Source organism: Trachurus trachurus (assembly GCF_905171665.1).
Source record: "Trachurus trachurus genome assembly, chromosome: 4".
Lineage (NCBI taxonomy): Eukaryota > Metazoa > Chordata > Actinopteri > Carangiformes > Carangidae > Trachurus > Trachurus trachurus.
In genome coordinates, this window is record NC_139898.1 from 22,287,849 (window position 1) to 22,303,447 (window position 15,599).

The 15,599-nt window shown below is 38.4% G+C and overlaps 1 long non-coding RNA gene across 1 annotated transcript; it reads left to right on the top strand.

Annotated features, from left to right (window-relative positions):
• On the top strand, nt 1–5,486 carry LOC310984334. Its single transcript, XR_014595302.1, has 5 exons — nt 1–172; nt 1,094–1,438; nt 3,735–3,878; nt 5,235–5,281; nt 5,367–5,486. It is a non-coding gene; the product is annotated as an uncharacterized lncRNA (long non-coding RNA).
• Nucleotides 5,487–15,599: the final 10,113 nt, after the last annotated feature.

The following is a 15,599-nucleotide window of genomic DNA, read 5'->3' on the forward strand; positions in this document are numbered from 1 at the left end:
GACACAACTAGAGGACCTAACACACCAAGGCAACTTTAGAAATAGTGTCACAATTAAAGACTCAAGGGCCACGTTGCCAGGCCTGCAAGCAGCTTTCTTACCATGGGTAACAACATTATCACAAAGTCTGTCGGGTTAGTTTTGATCGCCACAGCTCACATGATTCTCAATGGTAAGCTGATTTATTCATCTCTATCAAAACCTTGGTTTCTATGGTGTTTTATTATGTTTTCAACTGCTATTGGTTCATTTTTAAAACATATTTTTGAATGTATCCTTGATTTTGTCTCAAATCAGTGGCTGTTTACTCAACATGTTCTAATTATTCCGTTAATACCACAATCTTTTAGTTTCGTGACGTGGTGTCTTCTCGGTTTGACTTTGGTATCTGTTGTTTTGCTGCTGCTAAAAATGGACATTATAATGAGTGTGACGTGAACTAATGTGAAGGCAAAAGCGGCCAAAGTATAATGTGGGACCTTGACAACCAGCTAATATAACTATTGTGCGTCTTAGTCTCAAATTTATATTTATATTTAAGATACTTAGAATATTTATTCACTGACAGTTGGTTTGTCAAATCCTTATTAAATCCTTCTACAAATGTACTCACCCTTTTTGGACTGTTTGACGACATGGAAAAAATGTCAACTGAGTTTAACAATGTCCTTAATTGAAACATATTGTGGATTATAACATGTTTGTATGAAGACAGATGGGACATTCAGTGATACTGACTGTTCTATCACGCTTTACACAAGCACCTTATCCTGAGCCAAGAGTTTGTATACTGTGGACAATAATACTAACAAATAAAGTAGTTAAGCAGATATTGCATGCATGCATTTGATATCCATGACATGTATCTATATGCAGTGAAACCACACTGATGCCAAACAGTGAGGATTTTAGGTTTTTGGGCTCAGAGGTCATGAATTTCTGTTCTTTCAGCTCTGTTGTCCATTTAACTGGGCTACTGAAGAAAACGATGTTCAGCTGGATCCTGCATGGTTGATATTTCAGAGGAAATAGACGTGGCGATACTGATGATTGTATCTGCCTTCTCATACACATCTTTTTTTTCTTCTCACAGGCTTGAGCCATGCAGAGGTCACCGGGACCCTCGGCAGCAGCATCACCCTTAATTTTACATTTAACGACACAGTCCTTCACCCTAACAGTCATTTTTCAGTTTATACAACAGGCACAAAAAAGATTGCTCATTGTTATAAGTCCAACATTTGCGCAGGAGGAGGTTTTTATAACATTTCCCCTGAAAATAGTATATTTTTATACCGCATTACAAATCTTAGCCTAAATCACAGTCAAATTTACTGGATCAGTTTGTTTGACATTGGAGGGGTCAAAGAAAGTAACAGGGTGGAACTCATTGTCCAAGCGGAGAACAAGACCAGTACCAGTACCAGTACCAGTGCAGGTAAAGTCAGACTTTATGATTATAGTAAAATGATGTATGAAATGACACGGATCAAATCAACATGAAGGAAAGGCTCTTTGTTAGAGGGTGGACTGTGCAGCTGCAGCAGAGAAAGATGAACCTTTTGTTACCACAGAGATTTCCTGTTGTTTTATACTAAATTTAGTTGATCTACAGGTGTATTTCTAAGATGTCCATGTTCTAAGTCATTGTGGTTTACACAGTTACCCATCATGCATCACTTCTTATGTAAACAGAGAGAAATTGCCCCACAGTATACACTTTAATTAACCGAGTCAATATTTACCACCCAGACATGCGTCACTAGATCATGCCATTATCTTCTTACCTGATCTGTTTCTGCATTGTTACTGTCAACAAATTTGACAAAAGACCAAAACAATCCACAATTTGATCCAGCAAAATATTATTTCTTTTATAACAAAAGCCTGATATAGCTTATTTCTCTATGCCATAGAGCTCTGTTGTTGTCCAGCCACTATTAAGAAACACATCAGTGGCCAACACTGTTGCAGCAGGTGGATATGGATATAATCTTCTCTCATTTAATGTCTTTTTATTAAGTTATAAACACCTGACAGAGGTCTGCTATGGAGCAGTGGGTTGAGTGGGCTTAAACTTCGAGCCTGCATCGGCTTGCCATTAGCTACGTGTCGTTCCCCCTCTCTCTGCCCCCCCATTTCCTGTCTCTCTCAACTATCCTATCAATTAAAGGCAAAAGCCCCCCAAAAAATACTTAAAACAAGAAGATATATAAAGACAATTGCCATAAAGCAAATTTTTTTTTTTTTACATTGACCATAAATGTCCACCAGTACAATGCAAAACATACAAAGAGAGATACCGTGGTAAACAGTTTACCCTGACTTCATCGCCCATAGACATATTACTGTTGTAGGTGCTATACAGTATAGTACAGATAATGTATTAATGTATTAAAGTAGTTCAAACAAATGTATTGTTTACTCTTGTCTGAGCAATATTTGCCAAGAGGAAATGCTTTGGGCTAAACTACTAATATGGTCAATATAGACGTTGACATTAGACAAGTAGGCTTTGTTTATCATGCTTATCGTTTCACTTGAGAGTGATAGCATGCTAACATTTGCTGCCTCACACTAAACACAGCTGAGGCACTGATGCACTGACTGGTTTGGCATTTTAATTTCAATGTACATGTTACAATGACAATGCAGATCTTCTCTTCTCTTCTCTTCTCTTCTCTTCTCTTCTCTTCTCTTCTCTTCTCTTCTCTTCTCTTCTCTGTTATTCTGGCTGATGGGAAAAATCTCGATTTGGTTGATGTTGTGGTTTACTCTCAAAACCAAGACTGTGAACCTCATGGTGGCACTGAAGTCAGTAGGAGACATCATCTTGGCACCACCACTGATTATCAAACAAGTTTAAATTGTCTTCTATCTAATACCTTTTAAGTTACGTAAGAAGCCTATTTCAGTCTGGACTAAAGTGGTGGACTGACTGACCACTAGACGTCGCTATCCATGCTGCTAACATAGCTACAAACTAGAGTGTGAGTTATCTGTGCCACATGTATACAGAATATCAGGGATATGCATGAAGATCAAGAAATATTAAGAGGATATTATTCTCCCAACATCTAAATTAGACACCTGCTTTTTTCTAGAAATGACTGTGGGTTCTTTGTTTTTATTTTTAACCACTGCCCTTCTGAAATACTAATACTAATACTACTAATACTAATACACTATCTACCCCTGTTTAATATTAATAGTAATAATTTAATATTTTTGAGACTATAGTGCTCAACTAGTTTTAAGCCTTTTTCAATATCTTTTGTGACCATCTTTTACAGTCTGGGCATGTAAAGGGAAGTCTGAAAGTACTGAGAGTCTTTTCTTTTCAACAAATTTGTTGACAAGAATAAAAATGCAGAATGACGAGCACCTTGACCTGCTACGCATTCTCACTGACGCACTTGTAAAACTGTACTTGTCACTCCGCAAAGTGTTAGTTTCACTGCGGGATAAAGTCTTGTAAGTCTGCTACTAAAGCTGTGAGTTGAAAAAAGTGCAAGTGTCTGTGCCTCAACAGTGCTGTGTATTTTATATTTCATTTATAGGAAAAATAGTATAGGCTAATTCTGTAAAAGACACATTGTACAGGACATAATGTGACATCACACCTCCCGTATCATTATTACCGTGGCAGCACCTGCTATAGGTTTTGAAAAAAACATTTATTATTTTTCTAGAGACATGTCTATAGTTTCATAATTTCCTTTTAACTCCTACAGATCCTCCATTGCTGACTAACGCCCCAGGCGAAGACAATGGAACTTTATTTCCCTTTCATATCGTCGTCATCGTGGTGGTTTTACCTGTAGCGCTGCTGGTTGCAGCCCTCTCCTGGCTCATCTGGTGTCTCGTGAGAACTGAAGGTAGGGAAACTCACTCTTCAAAACGAACTACTTATGAGTGTTTGTTTGACTTATCGGCCATCAAATTTCACATAACATCATACTCAAATTGCACTCAAGTGTTTGTTTTTTTTTGCTTGTTTTGTTGTTTTTGAGATATGAGTTTCTGATTGTCACCAGGACAACAATCCAGAAAACCCACTGTTTGACCTAATAAACCAGCAAGATTGAATCTGTGGCACCTCGAGTCAGTAGTAGGGCAGAGGATGTTGTTATGATACTGTGTAAAGCCCAAGTGTTTGTAAAAATGGGTTATACAACTTACTACACCTTGCCTTGTTTTTTTTTTTTTTTTTTTTTTTTTTTTTACCAAATTATTGAAATCATGTGAAAACAGTGAGGGTGAGATGAATTGTTGTCATTTTCTGGAAAAAAAAAAGTGCAGTTGTGTGGTTAGATGCTTAAGAATGCTAACCAGATTGCACTTTCACATCCTTTTGACACATGTGATGATTCAGTGCTTCTGAAAAGAAGTCCTCCCTCACAGCATGCAAATGTGAATGTATACTATCACTGATGGAAGCGTGGAAAAAAAGACTCGCTTGCAGTATTTGTTCACTATTATTATGAGTGCGCTTTCACTCAGAGACAAACCCCTCTGCCCTACTTTGTGTAGGAACATCGCCGCAGCCCCCGTGACTTCAGAAACCACAATCGATGATTTCCCGTACACAAATGCAGGGTTTTGCTGACTGTGCATTCCTCATGTCATGCTAATCTGGTCCGATGTTGTCCTCAGATATCGCTGTTAAAACAGGGCTATGTGTCCTCAAATTAGAAAACTTTAACAGAATGAATAATTATTTTCAATGTAATCATCATCTGTTTAAAGATATAGCTTGATTTGATAGACCTTTGACTACCAGTCATTTAAACTCTGCAAATGAAATGTTAAATATAGTAAGTATTTGCATTTTGCTGAGTTAGACAAGAAGATCTTTATCACACATTTGTAAGTCTGTGCCTTACAATTGGAGCTTGGAGTTAGCTTAGCTTAGCACACTGCTTGATTGTCTTACTTTCTTTGAAGTAAAAAACAAACAAAAAAACTGCAAGTAAAGAAATTACAAAGGTTCACCACTGTTGTTTGTCTACTACAAAACCAGACACTACAAAAATGGATAATTTGTTGTTTTATGGGAAATTATGTGGCAAACCTGGAAAATTCACTCCAGGTATTAGTCTTCAATACTGATCTTCTTTTCTAACTCAGAGAGACAATTATTAAACTTGTTGTTATCACTGCTAATGTTACGTGTCTGTCTGACTACAGTAACTGACTGACACTGTTCTTCACCTGTTTTGCTTCTTGTCCAGACGAACACCAACAACCACAGCAACAAAACTCTAATCCCACATTACAGGTAAGAACGCTCTCATCATTTTCCCACCTTGAAAGACATTTACATAAAAATAGATTGATAAATTAAAAAAACTTCTTCTTTGTAGGAAACAATTGAAGATTCCAGCGGGGTTCTTCCATCCACGCTGGTTTACAGTGTCCTGGACTTTCCTAAAAGACCTTCCGCAGTTTTGGAGATTAATCCAAATGATACAGAATATGCGGCCGTCAGCTATCTCCCAGATAGCAGAGTGTGACACACAGCTGAATGTAAACCCATTAGTTATTCTTGGTTTGAGTAAAGGTTTTCCACATGACCTGTAAATACATTTCTCGTGGGTGCTAAAAGCTGTTTTTACACAGTTACGAACTGTCCCAGCCTGTGAGCGTCTTGCAATAAATAACAAACAATGCAGTTTCGAGGGGGAAGAAAATTTCACACTTGATGTCAGAGTCACTGTATGTAGGTCTCTTTGTCTCTCTGGTGGTCGCACGATTGAATATCTACACCCACCACAGCAAACCACAACAGTACACAGCAGCACATGGAACAAACCAAGCCAAAAAACCAAACCAAGGGGGATTTTTGTTATTGTTAACAGAGATTGGTCTGAGGTTGAGGCAATAAAACCATTTTAGTTATGGTTCTCATTTTACATATTGTGTACTCAAATGAGACAAGACTGAAAACAGCCACTGTAGTTTTACTTTGACATGCGCCAACACCAAATATTAGTATTGATATGCACTGAAAACAGTTCCACAAAAATGCACTTTTCATTTCTGTTTTGAAAAAAATCAGCTGTTTTTTGATAAGATATTGATCTTCAATCTTCAAAGTATTCAGAGGAGAAGTAACACACTCATGGTTTTGGACTGTTATGTTCAAGGGATTTGTTGATGATGACAAAAACACTCAATAATGCCAACTGTATCTTTTGAAATTATTCATTTTAAGTTTTGCTCTTGCCAGTGTTAGCATGAACAGTTGTTTACTCCCCAGTCTTGCACAGAGCTTCAGCCCCTGATGCGTTATAATCCACCTCCTGAGTGGTAGGCTACTTCCTCAGCCTGGACGCTACAATGACTTTGGATTGGGAAATGAAGAGATTGTAAACTGTAAGAAATTAAGGGATAGAAATAGAAGTTACTTTCCACCATTGCTTCTGAACTTTTTGCTACACTTTTTCTTCCTGTGATTAAATTTAGACTCCAGTGTCACTAGTAGTGGTGACTATTGGTGTTTTTTTTTAGTCAAGATGAGTGGAATCTTGTATATCCTCTGTCTGTGTTTAGTTTTTTGTCATTGCATTTTTCACAGTTTTGAACTTATGACTCATCCACTTTCCTCTTGTCTTCGTCGCATTTAGAATAAACAAAGCCAAGAATAACCAGTGAGATGAAACAGGGACATGGTGAAACCTTTCTTGTAGATAACGATCTGTTACCAGCCCAACAGTACTGTAATGCAGATCACAGATGTGATTTTTCCATCCACTCAGTATTTCACATACAACTATCTGACACTATCTTACTACCATTTTCCACTGCATGGCATTTTAAGTTCTCTTTTAAGTTGGTGATGTTTTGATAGATCTGTCAGACTAATTATTGATTTAGTTCTCATCCCATGTATTTTTTTATGTGTTCCAAATGTTTTATGCAGAGTTAAACAGAGTCTGTTTAACTCTGTAATAGTGACAGGCAGCAGGTTGTTTACTCATCTCACATGTTGGTTGTTAATCAGGAAGCTAAGCCTGTAAATACTGACAGTGGTGGTGTGCAACTGAACACAGACTTTTGAGATCTACTAAACTATCAAATCTTTTGTCCCAACAGAAGTTATTTCACATTTTACTAAACAGTTTCGTCTGTAAAGGCACAAATTGTTTCATGAGTGAATGCCAAGATAATAAACTTTTTTTGTTTAAAAAAAAAATGTGTTCATCAGCGTTGGTTTTATGATTCTGTTATACTGTGACTAACAAGGCATTATATAACATGAGATCAATGTACTGTACAAACTTTACAGTGTGTTTTAGTTGTAAAAAAAGAAAGAAAGAAAAGAATTCCGCTTATTACTGTAAGCTTAGTGCGAATAAAACAGCTGCAGTTTCCACTTTGCACACTATGTTTATCTGGGTTTTTCGGCTCTACTTCTGCATTAATAGTTATTTAGCGGGTGGAATTTGAAGACCACGCTTTTTATGTCGCACAAGTAGGCTACAGCTAAGTGGCCTGGTTTTTACAGAGCCCTCAGCATATTAGATCATGCTGCGGTGGTACTGTACACCACACATTCAGAGTTGTTCTCACGCATGAGTTAACATCAGTGCATCAGTGGGGTTAGCTCATATACATTGCCAATAATCACACCATTGGTTTTTTAGCGTTTGTGATGTTGCCCTTGCAGCTGCATGCAGGGTCCCAGGCGTAAATGCTACTTCAGCATTCAACAAGATGACACCCAGATCTGAACAGCGCAAAGTCATTGTACTTTCCATTTTACGTTGAGCCCCCAAAAAACCTGAAGGCAGCCCTGCGGCAGCTGCACACTGGCACATTTGATCGGAATTACTTAGGTTTCAACCGGTACAGCTTAATCGATTTCACTTAAGTAAGTTTCATTTCATGGTAATGGACATGCAAATGAGTGGACAGATATTTTTTTCACACAGCCCAGAAATGTAGAAGAGGGTAAACCCCTGAAATGTCATTGATTTCCTTTACTTCAGTATTTTTTTTAGTCATTTGACAGCGGAAACCAAACATCTTGTATGATTAGCAATAAGTGCAAATACAGCAAACACAGTTTAATGTTGTTTCATCAGCTAAAACCATCTGAGTCGTGTTATCTGAACAACTTCAGTGGGTGAATCGAGGTCTCTTTAGTCACACTGACATCATCATACATATTTTTGTCTTTCCATTGAATTCTTCATTTGAGATGAAGATTAGTGAAATAAAAATGTTGTTATGATTATAATGTAAGTAGCCTACGTCACTATTATGATAAATTCACTACGCTTATTCTTGACGTTGTCTCCTTATCATACTTAATAGATAATAATAATCAAAGGTCAGCCATCCAAGGGTTTCAACAAGCTTGGCATCACAAGCATAAAATACTGTAGATGCTTGTTTTTTTCTACATTTATGTGGAGCTGCTGGGGCAAAACTACTACAATGCTCAGTTTCTTTCTTTTAACATACATAGTAAGTGAAAGGACAGGAAGCATTGAAGCTCCTTCCCTGAGCAGTAAAATGACTCACCCAGCTCTTATCATGGCTCTCTTAAGTGATAATCACAATTAGATACTTCTACATTATTTCAGTCAGGTAGGAATCTTCAACATTTATCAAACTACGCCCACACCTCAGAGTGGAAATTCAAACAGAGAAGCTACTGATACATTGTCTTTTTTATAAACATTTGGGGAACAAATAGGTGCAGATTCTGATGGAAAAACTCTCTCATATCCAAATTGTGTCCACTGGTTCTAAAAAGCCAGACATGATGATCACAAGAAATCATCAGGAAAGGGTAAAACCATGAGTCAACATCCGCTCACAGCATCTAAACATTTTTTTGGCTTTTAAATGCAAATTCTATCACTTTGTGACTCTTAAACAGACTACAGTAATGTCACAATGATGGGGTCTGGGGATGGACGTGTAGCAGAATCAATGTAGGGCTCATTAAAAAATAAAAACTCAAATGTGTGAACTTGCAGTGAGCTCTTATGAGGTGTGAACTTGCACAGTGGGGGCTTACATTGCTAAAATGTGGTAGGTCATATCTCAGGTGCAGCATCTCACTTATATCGCTCAATAACCGCCAATTTCCACATGAGGTTGAATCCGTTTGTTAGCTCCCAGTCTAATCTTATGAATCGTCATGGTCAATGTGCACAAACAGTGGCCTAAGATCCAGAAACACACTTAGGCTACTGATCCTTTGTCCTTTTTGGTTCATGCAGGAATTATATTTAAATGAATGCCCATTTATTCCAGAAATATGTGAAGACAAGAAAGTTAAATAACCTAAATTGCATTCCTAAATGTTAAATCCTGCAACTGTGACCATAAGTAATAATCTCAAATGATTAATTTAACTTAACTGGGCGTGATACATATGTGTCTAGTTTCAGGTTACACATGCGTAAGTTGCAAACTGGACTTTTGATTGGCTGGGGAATTTTTCTGAGCAAAGTATCAGCTCAGGATATGTGGGAGTGGAGGCGTCAACTGAACCCTGGAGATAATGATTGAAGTGAAACTGTTGCTGCTTCTCGCTTCTTTGAGGTAAAGATGGACTTCAATGTATTTTTTTAGTGGTGAACGTGTTTGCTGCAATGCAGTGTCACAAGCAAACAACATGCACTTTGCACAATGTAACACCCACCTATACTGTATCAACGTTTCTTATACACAAACCAAAACCTCGCTTTTCCATACAGTGCCGTTGAGCTGTTGCATCTTCTAACCTAGCAACATTGCAATGCAAACAATGACAATAATGTCTGTGTATGTACATTTCCCCTGAATAGCACCAGGATTATTGCATTAACAGAAGGACTCTGATGTATGCAGATGAAGTATAATGATTGCAACCCATACATGGCATTTTGCGTCATTTGTTCTGCAATTCCCTCCCTGACCCTAATCACATGACCTCCACACCCATGCTCCCAGCCGTTTAGCATTTCCCAATTTGTGAGCTTTGTGCACGTGGGACCCCCAATAAGAAGACTAGACTCAATGCTGCTGCCCAATGACACAGCGTCGCCACACGGCCGTCAGTTTGTGTCGGTCTGCTCGCTCTCTCAGAGCATTATGCCTGCATGTTCTACTACAATAACCAGAACTTGCTCAGTTTTTGACTGATTTGGTTCCAGAAATGCAGTTATCATAGTACTGCATACTTCAAATTACGAATTATTTTAATCATGTACTTTTCTATGAAAGTAACATTATAGTAACATTATGCAAATAAAGTAATAGCTATATACGGTCAAGATTTCACTGAGTTATGATTGACTGTGGACAGAGTCAGAGCGAGTGGACTAACGCAAGATGGCCGTCTGTGCGTTACGTCTGCACGTAGTCCGATCCACCCCTTCGTTTTTCCCGCCAGTGCTTCTCCCTTCCAGGAGCTTCTGGTCCGGCTCCTCCCAACTCGTTGGGGGATTCACTCCACCTGCTGCCCACCTCTATAGGCTTGGTTAACCCAAAATGGTGGCCGCTCTCCCTCCTGGATGGCTGATGCTTTTCAGGTGCCTACCATGGTTTCGTTTGGTTTTGAGTTTGTTTGCCTGTTTCCTTTGTGACTTTTCCTTCACCTTGAACTTATAATTAATTTACTGGTTGTTGTGTGGCCCTCCCTCTTTGGTTATGTTTTCTAATGAGCTGGGCATAACACCATATGTCCAGACAACCAAGGAATTTGAGAATGAAATTTCCATCAGTGACGGTTGGTGAAACATCTCCCTGAAGTTGGAGCTCAAACTGTGAAGCTTGGACCAATGCCATACATGCCAACCTCATCAAGAGGCAGGTGCATGGAGACATAAATCAGTAATAAATGATATATAAATGCCAATTTGACATATGGATGGATGATGAAAGATAATCACAATCAAGCTAACAGGTTATATAGAAAAGCTAGCTAGCTAACTAATTAGATGTTGCTAGCTAGCTGAGATCGTAAAATAGCCTATGGAGAAGAATTGCTGCTTGCCATACACTTGGGCAGGGAACCCATGTTTATTGTTTGCATCTGGTGTTGTGAGTGATGGCTTGCTTGTTATGTTCAGAAATGTCTAATTTTCATATTTTCAAAGTTTGACAGATCATGACTTGCAAGTTCAAGTCAAGTCTGTCAAATATTTACATATCAAAGCTCATAATTAGGCCTATGCCAATGCAACATGCAGCCTTAGGTCTGAGCAGTTTTGAAATATGTTGTTTTTTCCATTTTATATAAATCTTATAATCATTTGAATCTTATGAGACCTCTCAGTTGTATCAGTGGAACCTTTGCATGCCTCTGTCTTAGTCAGTTAATGCAAAGCTTTTTCCACTTGACATCAGCATAAAGATCTGCGGTTGGAAGGCTTCAGAAGTCACAGGAAATGTACAGCATGTTATCTGGTCAACGCTAATTTTTCCTTATTGCTCCTAAACATAATTATAGCCTCCTCAGAGACTGCTCCCACATTAAAGACCAGACACAGTGATACGTGTATAGTTACCTGGAGGAGGAAAATCATCTGGGTACTTTTGTTCGTTTTGTTTTGTTTTTTGTTTTGAATATCATTATCAATTGGAGCTGTGTCTTTTTATGCAGGATGCCGAAAGTCTGTCCAGCCGCTGCTTGCTTTTTCAGTCTGAATCAGTCTTACTAAACCAAATCATGTTAACTTTGCAAGAATTAGAGCATTTTTATTCCTTTCTGCCCATAGTTTTGACCCATTATTGCATCAATATACAGTAGCAAACTAGAAAATGCATTTCCTTGGTGTATGCTGATGGTGATAATTGAGAAATGTGTTATCATGCACTTAGTATTTAAGTCAGTCAGTTGATCACTCACAGTTTTAATCTGATTTTGCAGGCCTGAAAATGAGTATATTTTCTAAAAATGCTTCTATTAATCAGAATAAATAAAATCAACTTTACACAAGGAATTTGAAAAAAAGAAAAAAAAGAAAATGCATTTCCTGAAGAAAATGCATGTGAATGCTAGGGGCTTACGTAGTTTGTTGAAGCAATGCTAATGACGCTGAAGTAACTGCTGAATATATGCTGAAAAGGCTAAATCTACAGCTGAACAGTAAAAAATGTAAACTGAAAGCAGAATGGCCTTAAACAGTTTAAATGGCAGCAGAGAGTAACAGCTGAAGAGTTGAAAAAGTTGAACACAGGTCAAATACATTGGAAAGTGACAGCTAAAGAACACTACTGAAGCAATGCTGAAATCGCTGAAGCAATAGATGCCTATTCAAATTAGATCTTGGAAGTTTGTTGACCAACATGGAACAAATCATGAGTGAAGGATGTGTAATTTGTGGCTGTGAGGACGAGAGTCTCCCAAACCTCAAAATATGAAATGTCCAGTTTTGTCATCGAAGTGTGTAGTTCGTGTGATAATTTAATCTCACAAAAAACTGCAGCTGGATTTCTGATTATAGTGATGCATGTACTACTGGACATTACACATCGTACATCAATACTAATCAATAGAGCTCCCTGATACAGGCATTTTGTTATTGCATATCTCCTCTACCATGCAAACAATGCACAGCCAATATTCTCAGTATTAGGCGTTTTACATATATGTTTCCTTTTCGTATCTGCTTTTGTTATTCAGTTCTTAAACGGGTTTCACTCCTTTGAATCTCAACCCACATCTCCACTTTTTTCCAATAGTGAAACAACATTACAAGTGAAAATAAGATGGAAATTCTGTCTCATTATCAGGTTAACCTTTTCTTATCACCAGTTCAAACCGTCCTGATGAGGCCAACTCCTCCATCATTTTGTACAACAACCACAATCTACCAAGCAATACTATTAATTCTTTGTTACTGCTCTCTATGCCCATTTTCCCTTCCCAAATGTTTTCCTCCCTCTGTCTGGTTGTGATGGGGGTCCATCCACTAGGGGCTCAAACACCAACAATAACTCAAGTTTTCATTATAAATTAATGTTACAGAAACACACAGACCCAAAACCTCTGTCTGCCAGCAAACTCAGCTGGAGTGGTTACTGATTTCAACTTCAAATAATAGCGGGAAATGTTGTCCTGCATGAAAAAAAAATCTGCAAAAGCTATCTTCCTTCTGCACAATCTGTCTCTCTATATAGTGTTTGTTTATTCAGTTTTAAGTGATCTCTTTTCCTGTAATGTATGTCTGAGGAGGATTTTTTTGGTGTTATTCTCATTGCTGAAGTCAAGTCAGTGAGGCGCTTTCCTCTTCCAGCCAAAACTATGGCTGAGACTGCCCTCTGGTGGCAGTGTTTAGCAGTACTGGAAAAATCCCCAGAGTTTATTTACTCCGAAGACTGCAGCTTTATCTACATTATATGTGTATTGTCAGGTGCACATTTTTAACCTTTATAAAACAGCTTTTTGATTTACATAATGGCCTTGGGTCATAGTAGGCTACAGCATGTTACTGATATCAAAGGGTCCTAAAATGAAATGCTAATGAGGGAAAATAATAAAGTATGGTGCTGTCTGTTGCCAAAGCTGTGTGGCCTTATGATTAATTTCATCTTAATTTATTAGTTTTTGCTGTCTAGATCTGATGCTATTTGTGCAAATCACATTTTAGAGATTTCACATTTAAACATTAATATATGTGTTGCTAGGTAGAATAGCTGGAAATCTAAAACTTAACTAAAGTTTTTGTGTTATCCAGCCTCAGTCAATTAGCTCTTGATGGGTGTTTTTGAAGTTCACAGCCAATTGCATTTGGCTAGGAAGGCTCCACTTCAGTTATGATGATGGTGCATTATTTAGGCCTATCCCATTCCATTTCAATTTCAGTTTCGGTATGAATATCAATGTTCATCAGTTCCCTTCCAAATCTGTCTGCTTGTAATGTAACCAGGCTGCCACTAGATGTCCCTATACGCATTCACATGCATGCCTCTGCCATCAATGACAAAAGATGAGCGACCAGGAAGAGCAGAGTAGCCGTGTGCTGTGTAACAACAGACAAGGTAAACTAGCGGTAGACTCCTGCTCAACTACCTACTATGGACATTTTTCTCTGAAACAGTATCAGCTCAATGCATACAAACACAAATGAGTGCAGTGTTGTCGCGGTTTCCAACAGAAAATGTTGTATTAGACAACAACTTTATCTTTCATTTGATAAGTTCAGCAAATCCTTTGCGGTGTATGTAATTGCCTTGTTGGCCTATCACTACTATCACAGGATGGAGCCTTCTGCTCTGCTGCCCAGGTTTTTGCTTTTTTTAGTACACTGAAACAAATTGCTGCATCTACACAAGCAGGTTGACAGAGGTGATAGAGAGGCCTTGTCCTGGTCCTGCTTCATGAGGGAGGCTTCTGCAGCAGAGTGCTTTGGTCAGGTAAAAATGAAGACACATACAGTAGCAAACCTCTTTAGTCCCCTCTTTTAACTCAGTGTGAAAATATAATTACATTAAGATGGCATTATGGTGCAGCAGTTAGCACTGTCAGCAAGTTGTTTCTGGTTTCCTCTTCCTGTCTGGAGTTGCCCAGCTACATCTTATGGTTTTGTCTGGGTGTCTGATGACATGAGTGTTAAGTCAATTTGTCACTGTGACAAATGGAGCAGCACTGGATCCACACCAGGGGAGCGTGCCTATGTTCCCTCAGCCCTATGTTCCCTCTGGACTCTCTCTACCTATCTGGACTCTCTCTATCTGGCCTGTCTAGCCTCTACCTGGTCTTTTTACTAAACTTAACCAACTCCTTTCTTCATTGCCTAAACCTAACCAATGGTGGGACCAAAGGGCTGTGGGAACATAGGGCCTAATTTTCAGTGACAACAAAAGTTAGAAATGAGGGAACATAGGGCTGAGGGAACATAGGGCTGTGGGAACATAGGGATGACCCCCACACGAGCATCCCCAACACATTAGAAAAGGCCTAAACGTGTTGAGAAACTATTTTATTTTCTCTACAGCCAACTATTATAGGACTACTGCCTAAAAAAACAACAGGCATTTTATGTCCACTGAGGACTTGCTGTAGCTTAAACTATCTCAAAAACATGTAGTGGCTCTCTATGGCTCAAAGTTTCTCAAACTGTGGATTCAAATGTTCTAGGAACACAAACATAAAATAGGATTAAGCAGAATTTAAAAAATTGCACACAGACAAGACGCCAGAGAGATGACAACTCAAAATCAATGATCGAAAAAGTAAATCTGGGCTTCACAAGTGACAACGTAGAGGCATTTTACTGTGTCTGTTTCATAGTATGCTCTTGATTCAACGGGAGTTACCTTTGCAAAATGAAAGCGCAACTGATTTGGTATGAAACTGTAACTTGAAAAATGGGAATTGGTAAAAAATGAGGATGTAAGATGAGGAGGAGTTACAGGAGAATCATCTCCACAGTCTCCAAAACCACAACATGAGCGGTGAAGGAACATTCTTTCACATCCCGGTTTCTAGAGGATTACCGTATCTGAGATAAAGGGATAACCTCAGAAACTACAAGAACAAGAAGTGCACAAGAGTCCTCCCTCATCTCTTTAAATGTACTTCTCTACCCACCACTCAGTTGTTCTCAAAAATGCACAGCTTGATATTTTACTTAAAAAAAAAAGAAAAA